Below are 11,807 nucleotides of genomic sequence, written 5' to 3'. Positions count from 1 at the left end.
GGGTTCTGGGAGCGTAGAAAGTTTTTGTGGTCACCGATATACGGAGCCACCAAGGTGGAACTTTGTAGAACTGTGTAGTGTGCTTGAGTCAAAGAAATCCCGTCCCTACATATCATTGATTTCCTTCCTAGCGTGCCTTTTCCACTTAGTCTCCCTTCATGCCGCGATTCAGGAACACCAATCGGCTTAAGGTCAGGAATAAAGTCAACATAGAATTCAATGACCTCCTCTGTTCCATAGCCCTTGGAGATGCTTCCTTCTGGCCTAGCACGGTTATGAACATATTTTTTTAAGACTCCCATGAACCTCTCGAAGGGGAACATATTGTGTAGAAACACAGGACCGAGAATGGAAATCTCATCGACCAGGTGAACAAGGAGATGTGTCATAATATTGAAGAAGGATGGTGGGAACACCAGCTCAAAACTAACGAGACATTGTACCACATCATTCTGCAACCTCGGTAGAATTTCTGGATTTATTACCTTCTGAGAAATTGCATTGAGGAATGCACATAGCTTCACAATGGGCAGTCGAACATTTTCCCAGAGAAGCCCCTCAATGCAATCGGAAGCAACTGTGTCATTATCACGTGACAGTCATGAGACTTCAGGTTCTGGAATGTTTTCTTCTCCATATTTATTATTCCCTTTATATTGGAGGAGAAGCCAGACGGGACCTTGATACTTCTCAGACATTCAACAAAATATTTCCTTCTCTGCTCTTGTAAGAGCGTAGCTGGAGTAATGACGTCCTTTATCTCTCTCATGCGGTTTTTTGGGGTCTTTCCTACGTTGCTGGTCCTCCCGTGCTTCTGGTGTATCTTTTGTCTTCCCGTACACGCCCAGAAAGCCTAGCAGGTTCACGCAAAGATTCTTCGTCACGTGCATCACATCGATTGAAGAGCGGACCTCTAAGACTTCCCAATAGGGTAGATCCCGAAATATAGATTTCTTCTTCCACATGGGCGTGTGTCCGGCATCGTCATTCGGAACAGACCGTCCGCCAGGACCCTTTCCAAATATTACATCTAGATCCTTGACCATACCAAATATATCAACACCATCACGATGGGGAGGCTTTCTCCGGTGATCAGCCTCACCGTTGTAATGCTTGCCTTTCTTTCTTACGGGATGGGTAGTCCTAAGAAATCGACGATGCCCCAGGTACACGACCTTCTTACATTTTTTCAAATAATCACCTTCGAGCTCGTGTAAATAGTGCGTGCATGCATTATATCCCTTGTTTGACTGTCCTGAAATGTTACCAAGAGCAGGCCAGTCATTGATGGTTACGAAAAGCAGCGCTCGTAGGTCAAATTCCTCCTGCTTGTGCTCGTCCCACACAGGTACACCTGCTATGGACCACAGCTGTAGAAGTTCTTCGACTAATGGCTTCAGGTACACATCAATGTCGTTCCCGGGTTGCTTCGGGCCTTGTATGAGCACTGGCATCATAATGAACTTCCGCTTCATGCACAACCAAGGAGGAAGGTTATATATACAAAGAGTCACAGGCCAGGTGCTATGGCTGCAGCTCTGCTCTCCAAAAGGATTCATGCCATCTGTACTTAGACCAAACCTTAAGTTCCTTGCATCCTGTGCAAAGTTTGGGAACTCTCTATTGATTTTTCTCCATTGGGATCCATCAGCAGGGTGCCTCAACATCACGTCTTTCTTACGGTATTCTTTGTGCCATCGCAACAACCTAGCATGCTCTTTATTTCTGAACAAGCGTTTCAGCCGTGGTATTATAGGAGCATACCACATAACCTTGGCAGGAACCCTCTTCCTGGGGCGCTCGCCCTCAACATCACCAGGGTCATCTCGTCTGATCTTATACCGCAATGCAGTGCACACCGGACATGCATCCAAATTCTCGTACTCACCGCGGTAGAGGATGCAGTCATTAATGCATGCATGTATCTTTTGCACATCTAATCCTAGAGGGTAGACAATCTTCTTCGCTTCGTACGAACTGGCGGGCAATTCTTTAAGCTTCCTCTTAATTATTGTCAGCAACTTTCCAAATCCTGAGTCAGTGACACCGTTCTCTGCCTTCCATTGCAACAATTCCAGTGTGCTGCCTAGCTTTTTATGGCCATCTTCGCAAGTTGGGTATAACAATTTGTTGTGATCTTCTATCATCTTGTCGAAGGCCAACCTTTCTTTTTCAGTTTCACATTCTCTCCTTGCATCAGCAATGGCCCGACCAAGATCATCATCAGCAGGCTCATCTGGTGCCTCTTGATCTTCTACTTCATTGTCTTCATTGCCTTCTGCAGTATCATCGTATTCAGGGAAATTGGGATAACCGTCATCATCCTCTTCCTCTTCTTCATTGTCTTCCATCATAACCCCACTTTCTCCGTGCTTGGTCCAACAATAGTAACTGGGCATGAAACCGAATCGCAGAAGGTGACCGTGAATGGTACCCGAGTGAGCGTAATTTACGGTATTCTTGCAGTCAACACATGGACAATACATGAAGCCACCATGTTTGTTTGCCTCCGCCACGGCCATAAAATTACTCAGGCCCGAAGTGAACTCGTCAAAGCGTCGGTCAATGTACATCCATTGCCGATTCATCTGCATGATATAATTAAGCTGATCAAAACCATTACAGAACATCACGATGTATATATACACATGCATTTTATCAATTACAGATGAAAAAGATAAAGTTGTTAACCTCGATGGAGAAGAAAAAAAAGCAAGTTAAGTGTGGCTTGATTTGTGCAAACTCAAGTGGCAAATCCTCTTAAGCATTTCATCGAACACCTCTTGTGCATGGGAAGAAGAGAGGAAAGCAATACACCCCTCTTGTGAAGAAAGTGAAAAAATGGCTAAGTGTGGCTCACACTTGGGCAGGGGAAGGTTATATAGCCAGATTGGGGACTTTGTCCCGGTTTGTAATACAAACCGGGTCCAGAGGGGGGGCCTTTGGACCCGGCTTGTATTACAAACCGGGACTAAAGGTTTACCACGCCTGACACGGCCTGCGGCGCCCCGCCGCCGACCCTTTAGTCCCGGTTTTTAGTACAAACCGGGACCAAAGGCCACTACCGGACAGGCTCCAGCTAGTGGGGTCGCTCTGGGCCAAACGAACCGGGACCAATGCCCCCCATTGGTCCCGGTTTGGTTCTGCACTGGGACATTTGCTTGGGACCAAAGGCCTCTTCTCCACTAGTGCTGGTAATAATGTAGCGTGGAATGTATTAATTTCTAGTAAGTGTAAAAGTTCATTACAAATTATTATTATGTTAGTTCCTCTCGAGGTCAAATTGTAATAATTAGTTCTGAGCCCTTAGACAGTCGAGCACTCAGATGTCGCAGTCAGCGCTTATATCGAGCTTCTGGAGAGTGCAGATGCTCGGTCTCACCGCCACGGGCAACGCTGACACTAAGGTTAAGAGCGCTCAACGATGACAACGTCTTTTTGGTTATACATGCATAAAATAGTGATATTTAAATACCTTATTATTCAACAGTATGGCAATTGAGTTATAAGCATTAATTTAAATCTTATTTATTTGAAAGTTCAAGAGTCTAAACTCTTATTTTTGTATGTATTTTTAAAATGTGAGATTCTATATTCCTTTCTAATACTATATCATATAATCACATGTCATGCTAATTAAAGTAATGTACTGTATGTGCTAAAATACTCTGTGATGTATGCTAAATCATGGTTAATGTTTGACTCGAAAGACAAGGAAGATTTATACACCGAAATGAAAGGAGTAACTGAATTGTTCATGCTTATACAACTCTCTGAAGAAGAAATAGATAGATACATAAATGAGTAGAGCTATTGTTTAGATAAAAAAGTTTGAGTGCATAGTGTCTCACTTGTATTTTTCCACCACCATGTATTAGTTTTTTTTACCAAGACCATGTATTTGTTTTTCATACCCAAATAAGTGATTTCACGAAAAAAAATAGAATCTGAATTTTATATGCTCAGTTGACTACTATGTAGTTACCCTTTCCAGAAGCTCTAGGGTAGTACTTCATAAAAGGGCAGGTGGGACAAAAGAGGAGGAGGAGATGGGGAGCCGGTCGGCCAGCCGTAGGGCTGCTGCCGCGAGCATCGTCCCCCCCCCCCCCCCCCCCAATCAGCCCAAGTGGGCCAGCCCAAGTGGGCCAGCCCATGTTGCCCGGACGGCCACCTCCTTATCCTCACCATGGGCCCCTAGCATACGGACGGCCATACTGTCAAACATTTTTAAATAAATTATTATTATGTTAGTTCCTCTCGAGGTCAAATTGTAATAATTAGTTCTGAGCCCTTAGACAGTCGAGCACTCAGATGTCGCAGTCAGCGCTTATATCGAGCTTCTGGAGAGTGCAGATGCTCGGTCTCACCGCCACGGGCAACGCTGACACTAAGGTTAAGAGCGCTCAACGATGATAACGTCTTTTTGGTTATACATGCATAAAATAGTGATATTTAAATACCTTATTATTCAACAGTATGGCAATTGAGTTATACGCACTAATTTAAATCTTATTTATTTGAAAGTTCAAGAGTCTAAACTCTTATTTTTGTATGTATTTTTAAACTGTGAGATTCTATATTCCTTTCTAATAATATATCATATAATCACATGTCATGCTAATTAAAGTAATGTACTGTATGTGCTAAAATACTCTGTGATGTATGCTAAATCATGGTTAATGTTTGACTCGAAAGACAAGGAAGATTTATACACCGAAATGAAAGGAGTAACTGAATTGTTCATGCTTATACAACTCTCTGAAGAAGAAAAAGATAGCTACATAAATGAGTAGAGCTATTGTTTAGATAAAAAAAAATTGAGTGCATAGTGTCTCACTTGTATTTTTCCACCACCATGTATTAGTTTTTTTACCAAGACCATGTATTTGTTTTTCATACCCAAATAAGTGATTTCACGAAAAAAAATAGTATCTGAATTTTATATGCTCAGTTGACTACTATGTAGTTACCCTTTCCAGAAGCTCTAGGGTAGTACTTCATAAAAGGGCAGGTGGGACAAAAGAGGAGGAGGAGATGGGGAGCCGGTCGGCCAGCCGTAGGGCTGCCGCCGCGAGCGTCGTCCCCCCCCCCAATCAGCCCAAGTGGCCCGGACGGCCACCTCCTTATCCTCACCATGGGCCCCTAGCATATGGGGCCCATTTAGGGCGGGATGCATTTTTAAATAAAAAACATGTTTTTGTGCAATATTTTCGCTGAAGCTGACCTGAGTTGGATTGTGATTGTCCTCGAGGCTGCCCCGTCATTGAAAAATGCTCAAAATTTTCTCTTCTAAGCCTTGTAAAAATGTCATTCAGCAATTCTCTGAAAGGTTTTTTGGGGGAGGGGGCGGTGGGTCACTCACTTGTGCATAGCTCTACCTATGGTCAAACTCAATATCAGACATCATCAACAAGCCGAGTAAAGATCCAAAATTTGAACACAACGTTCTCTAGTGAACATCATGGCACCTAGAGGGGTGGCTGACCGGATGACGCGGACCATTGTCAGCGCTGACGTGCCTGCGATGCACGTGAAAAATGTGTCAAGCTTTTGCAAAGCAAATATTGTGAGGGGGGACAGAAAATATCCATGTCTGGTGGCAAATGCTAAAAAGTTTGCTTCCAAGCCTTGTAAAAAAAATCATTCAGTAATTCTATAAGCTTGCCCAACACTACAAAACTCTTGTAGCTACAACAACTATATTGTATTATTTAAATACATTCGGCGAAGAATCTAATGAAACTATGGCCTTCATCGACCTCAATAAAGTTTTAATTGGGATAAATTTGGAACTTTAATTAATTTATAGTTAATTAAATGCCTGCGCTCCAAAATACCACCATATATAATTAAATTTATTGATCAAAACTTTGAAAGATTACCTAGATTCTCTCTTTTTTTTCTATGCTGATGGACAATCGAGGTTCTCTCATATTCCTATTCCTAAGGATAATTACGAGAAAAAATTAATTGTCCCGTTGGTACTTTTTCTTATCAAAGAATGTTTTAGTTTATGCATTGCACCTTCTACATTTCGAAGATGTATGAATGTTGTAATCTAATATTTACGAAAATATATGGAGGTTGTTTGTTGATCAGTTTTCCATATATGGAACTTCATTCGATAATTGACTATACAATATTAACAAAGTATTGCTAAGACTTGAAGAACATCATGTTGTCATGAATTTAGAGAAGTGTCACTTCATGGTAAATGAAGGTATTTTTCTTGAACATTATATATATATATATATATATATATATATATATATATATATATATATATATATATATATATATATATATATATATATATATATATATATATATATATATATATATATATATATCGACGCGGATTTTCTACCTAGGGTGATAGCTGTGCATAGCCTACCAACCGTTGGATAGTGTGGCTCCAATTCTTCCCAGGTGCAGATGAAAAGTATTCAGCCATCATATCATGTAACGGTCGTTATAGTGTTTCATGGGTGTTTGAATTTTTTTCCCAAGGTAAACAATAGCCGTGTGGTGCCTTACCGATGTTTGCTTGTCGTTTTGGGATTGAAACGACATTTTTTCACCTTGACGGTAGGTGTGTGTAGCTGTCCTTCCAGAATTTTTTCTTACCGACGTTTAGTTGTCGTTTTGGAAATGAAACAACATATTTTCGTTGGACGGTGCAGATGGGTGTACGTTTCAATATGAAATTTAGTTTCCTTTTATTTTCTACCAAAACGATAGCCTACATTCGTTATGGCTGCACCAAGCAACCTAAAAACCCTTAATTTTAGGAAACAAATGCATGCGGTATAGAAGTAATCAACTAATGTTTTTTGCTAGTGTAAACATTAGCTGTATAAAAAACAGTCATGCAGGGGTGTAAAGTGCTGGTATTTACTGCCTATCTCAGATTCAAGCATAATACTTACAACATTTGTTCTTTATACTTCGACAAATTATGTTATTTGATTTCCTTTAACCAAAAAAATGAAGAGTATATTTGATTGTCGGGTGCAGATGAAAAGGAATCGGCCGTCATATCATGTAACGGCTGTCCATAGTGTTCCATGCCTGTTTTATAATTTTTTCCAGCGTAAAACATACCGTTGAATCTAAAACTAGCCAAAAAAAATAGCCTAGTGGTGCCTAACCGATGTTTGATTGTCGTTTTGGGATTGAAACGACGTTTTCTCACCTTGACGGTAGGCATTTGTAGATGTACTTTCAGAATCTTTCTTTCCAATGTTTGGTTGTCATTTTTGTACCAAAAAGACAATCTACATGCAGTATGGCCGCCCCCACTAAGTAAACTTTTTCCTGTTTTCCCCAAACATTGCATATGGTATGGAAATTTTTACTACATTAAAATACGTCTGATCATATGGCGCGTGATGCCAAATTTGTTTTTGTCCGCCTTGGAAAAAAAGCCATCAGCTACGGAATTGACAATTATTCATGAGAGAGGCACCGTGCCGTCACTAGTTGTTTTGGTAGAAAACGACAATTTTTTGTCTTCACGGTCATCCATACCGAGAGTTGTTTGTTGTTTTGGTTGTGTTTTGACAAGTATTCGCTGGTACGGCTAGCTTTTCAAACGTGGTGAGCAGTCAAATGTGCTGGACCGGTGCCGGGTGTTAATATCTGAATAAATCCATAAGACCAGCGAGATGGAAAGAAGTGTCTTGTTTTGTCATCAATGCTATGAACATTAATGAACTGAAAAATGAGAAATGGAATCTCCTAACAAAACATTGCTGTGTGTGTTGGGTACCTAGATGGGAGAAACTAAGTTATTTTCAAAACTTATATGAGATAGCGCGGGTGATTCTTGCTAATAGGAAGGACTGTATATTTTTTAAGGCATAACTGTCGTGAGAGAGAATACTTTTGGAATTGTAACCAGGCAGGTAGCATAATGTTTTTAATCCGAACATAACCGCTCAATATCTTAAGGGGTGCAGAACTTGGGAAAAAATAACAAGTAGAAATAACAACCACATTTCACACGGACACATTATAGATATTGGGCCAGGAAAAAAAGGAATGAAATAAAAATCATGGTGCCGGGCCGTTAAGGTTCTTCTATTCGTCGATGAATTGGATGAATTGAGCTGGTAAATTGTCGGAGTTGTTTTTTAGATGCAACAAGTCAAAAAGCAGCTCCGCTGGTGTGGCACGATCCTCCTGCGGGCTGTTTAAAAAAACAAGGTTATCAGTTAGATTGTGCACCCCAAACAAAGCTCTACTTCATATTTGAAATTGACATAGGAAGAAATGAAAATTATTAGGTGGACTCGAATTGTGATTCCTTGCAGTAGGTCGGAGATAATACCGATGTACCTGTAGAAACCTCTAGAAACCTCTTGCACCTGTAGTATGTAGTGTATGGTTAGACAAAAATATGTGCTCATTGGTGGGGAGGAGATGAAGAAACTATCATTGACTTACACCATGGTAGCGGAAAGAAAACCTGCCGGAGAGCTCGCGGAAGCTGCTACGGCCCCAAAAACAGAAGATACAATATCATCCGGCATGTTGTCGAAGCTAGCGTTTGCATCCGCGCAGATGCTCATTGAGCTCATGCTATAAAATGAAAAGAGAAGCAAAAATGGGTATACCGACTTTGCTTGTTCACCAGTGAGTAAATAGACAACCGTACCGTGTCAAGATTGTTGTTTTGGTTCGGACCGTGACCGTGACTAGTTTGTCGTTTTAGCACGGACCGTGACCGTGGCTAAGTTGTCGTTTTGTTTCGGACCGTGACCGTGCCTAGGTTGTTGTTTTAGCACGGACCGTGACCGTAAGCAGTTGCCATTTTGGTTCATAATTTTCATGGGGTTATTCTCAAATAAAAAATGAAAAATGGATTGATACCCGTTGAGTTATTGTCTCTGAGCTATTATCGTATATGACCGTTGTCCAGCTTGTAAATAACAACCAAAACAAACAATTGGTCACGATTATGGGTCTCCTTCCACAGGCTGTTTTGATTCAAAAATTGAAAAGATTATATGTTAGTTGGCTGCCTTTACGAACGTTGACCAGTAGTACAACCCGTGACCATGTATAGTTGTTGTTTTGGTATCAAAATGCTGAAGGAAATGGCGCCGGTTGAGCATGCAAGTGGTGCCTAACGGAAGTGCATGTCATGGATGGAAAAATGGGCTAACACCGTGTGCTCCCTTTGTGCTCCCTATAGACGATCTATATATATATATATATATATATATATATATATATATATATATATATATATATATATATATATATATATATATATATATATATATATATATATATATATATATATATATATCGACGTGGATTTTCTACCTAGGGTGATAGCTGTGCATAGCCTACCAACCGTTGGATAGTGTGGCTCCAATTCTTCCCAGGTGCAGATGAAAAGTATTCAGCCGTCATATCATGTAACGGCCGTTATAGTGTTTCATGGGTGTTTGAATTTTTTTCCCAACGTAAAAAATAGCCGTGTGGTGCCTTACCGATGTTTGCTTGTCGTTTTGGGATTGAAACGACATTTTTTCACCTTGACGGTAGGTGTGTGTAGCTGTCCTTCCAGAATTTTTTCTTACCGACGTTTGGTTGTCGTTTTTCTACCAAAACGACAACCTACATAACGTATGGATGTCGCACTAGGTAAAGTTTGCATTTTTTGTGTTTTTCCCAAACATTGCATACGGTATGGACACTTTTTTTTGCATCTCGTGTGAAATAATGTCAAATTTGTTTCGGTCCACCTTGGGAAAAAAAAGTCCTCCACTACAAAATTAACAATTCTTCACGAGAGATGCACCGTGCAGTCATTAAGTTGCTGTTTTGGTAGGCATTTGACAAGTTTTTGTCTTTACAGTCATCCATACCGAGAGTTGGTTGTTGTTTTGGTAGGCATTTGACAAGTTTTAGTCTTTACGGTCATCCATACCGAGAGTTGGTTGTTGTTTTGGTTGGATTTTGCAAGGTTATAAAACGGCCACGGCTGCTCCTCCGATGTTTGCTTGTCGTTTTGGCACGGCAACGACATTTTTTGTTTGCACGGAACCTATAGGTAGCTCCTTTTGTGAACAACGCAAGTGTTGATAGTTTTTTTTTTCCAAATTGACAAATCTCTACGGCATGGAGGCCATGCTGAAGTGGTGTTTTTATGACAGAATGACGTGGGTATGGTACACAAGATCTGCCAGTATTTCCCCGTGCAAAAAAATTGCAGCTAGGCCCAACTTCCAACGGGCAGAATCCAAACCGATGCTCACTTGTCGTTTTAGAACGGTATTGATATTTTATTTGTATGCAGGGTACATGTAGCTAGGTTCCTTTGAACCCGCGTAACTGGTGTTATTTTTTTCAAATGGATGAAGAACACGAAAATTATGATCAACCATCAGATGTTGTTCAAATGGATGAAGAACATAAAAATATAAACACACTAGGTGTATAAACACACTAGGTGTTTATATGGTCACAAAAAGAAGGGGATCAATTATAGACTACAGTCTATACAATTTGATTTTTGTTTCTCTTGTTTGTAGTTGTTATAGCACATTAGCAAAATTATGCATGCTACGCAGAAATCTGTGATTAATGTATTTGTGAAAACATGAAAATTGCCTTGTCCTTTAGGGTTTGTTCTCCGCCAGTGAATAGCGTGATGCCATTAACGAATGTGGTTTGTGAGTTTGAACTTTTTTCGACAAAACAAATCAGTGAATCACAAAAAATGCATGCGGTATTACCACATATTGTTCCTTACTAGCATACTATCACATGTGTAAAAATATTTCATGCTAGGGTGGAAAGTGCTGGTATTTTTCCCCCTTTTTTGAATCATTTTGGAGCGTGTATTATCGAGCTAAGTGGAAGCACGACCACATCGACCCGTGAAAAAATTCATAGCTTGTGGAGTGCTAGGTTGGGAGATAAAACGGATGGCAAATATTGTGTTCTGCTAGTGTAGGTAATCGACTAGGCAGAATCAATAGAAAAACACAAACAATCGGAAACAATCAAAGATCCCAAGAGAACAATAGGAAATAGAACAAGGGATGCGAAAATACAGTCAACTAAAAATGATGAACGAGATCAAAACGGACGGGCGCATGCTCGCAGCGGAGCCAGAGCCGCTTGCTGGAGCGCGTCTGGTGATCGCGGCCGCTCCAGACGGTCGCCCCGTGTGGTGCGTGAACAAAGAGCAATGTGAAGATTGCTGAACTCTGCGAAGGTGGACGGCAGGATGCGGCGAGCGACCGTGCCGCATGGTGGTTGGACGGGCCGAAGTAGACGAGCCACGCGCCACCCCATCCAACTGCCGGCGCTGAACTATCTCGGCAGCCGCATCAATCCCACAACGGAACCGAGGGCGGTGGTCGGACTTGTAGTTGAGGATGACGTTGGAGGATTTGAGGTCCCGGAACATGACATCACGGGAGTGTAGGAAAGCGAGCCCACGCACCACGTCGGCGGCGACGGCCACTCGCATGGCCCACGATAGTGGCGGCTGGTTGTTGTGCCCCGGCGGAAGAGGTGGTTCTCGAGGCTGCCGCCGAGACCAGCAGTTTGTTGATGTCGGGGTTGTTGGAGTAGTAGCCGAAGAGCTTGACGAGGTTGTCGTGGTGCCTTGGAATCTCTCCTTCTCAGCTTATTGATGTCAATCATCTTAACGTTGCCGGCGCCGAGCTTGGCCTGGAGAAGATTTGATGAGCGAACTACAACTACCTGGAGAGGATTTGAGTCCGCTCAGCCCTGCAAGAATCAGTTAGCCAAAACTGATCAACCTCTTGCACGGACGGTGA

The sequence above is a fragment of the Lolium perenne genome, chromosome 4 (genome assembly GCF_019359855.2).
Source record: "Lolium perenne isolate Kyuss_39 chromosome 4, Kyuss_2.0, whole genome shotgun sequence".
Lineage (NCBI taxonomy): Eukaryota > Viridiplantae > Streptophyta > Magnoliopsida > Poales > Poaceae > Lolium > Lolium perenne.
Note: the sequence above shows the minus strand (reverse complement) of the source record.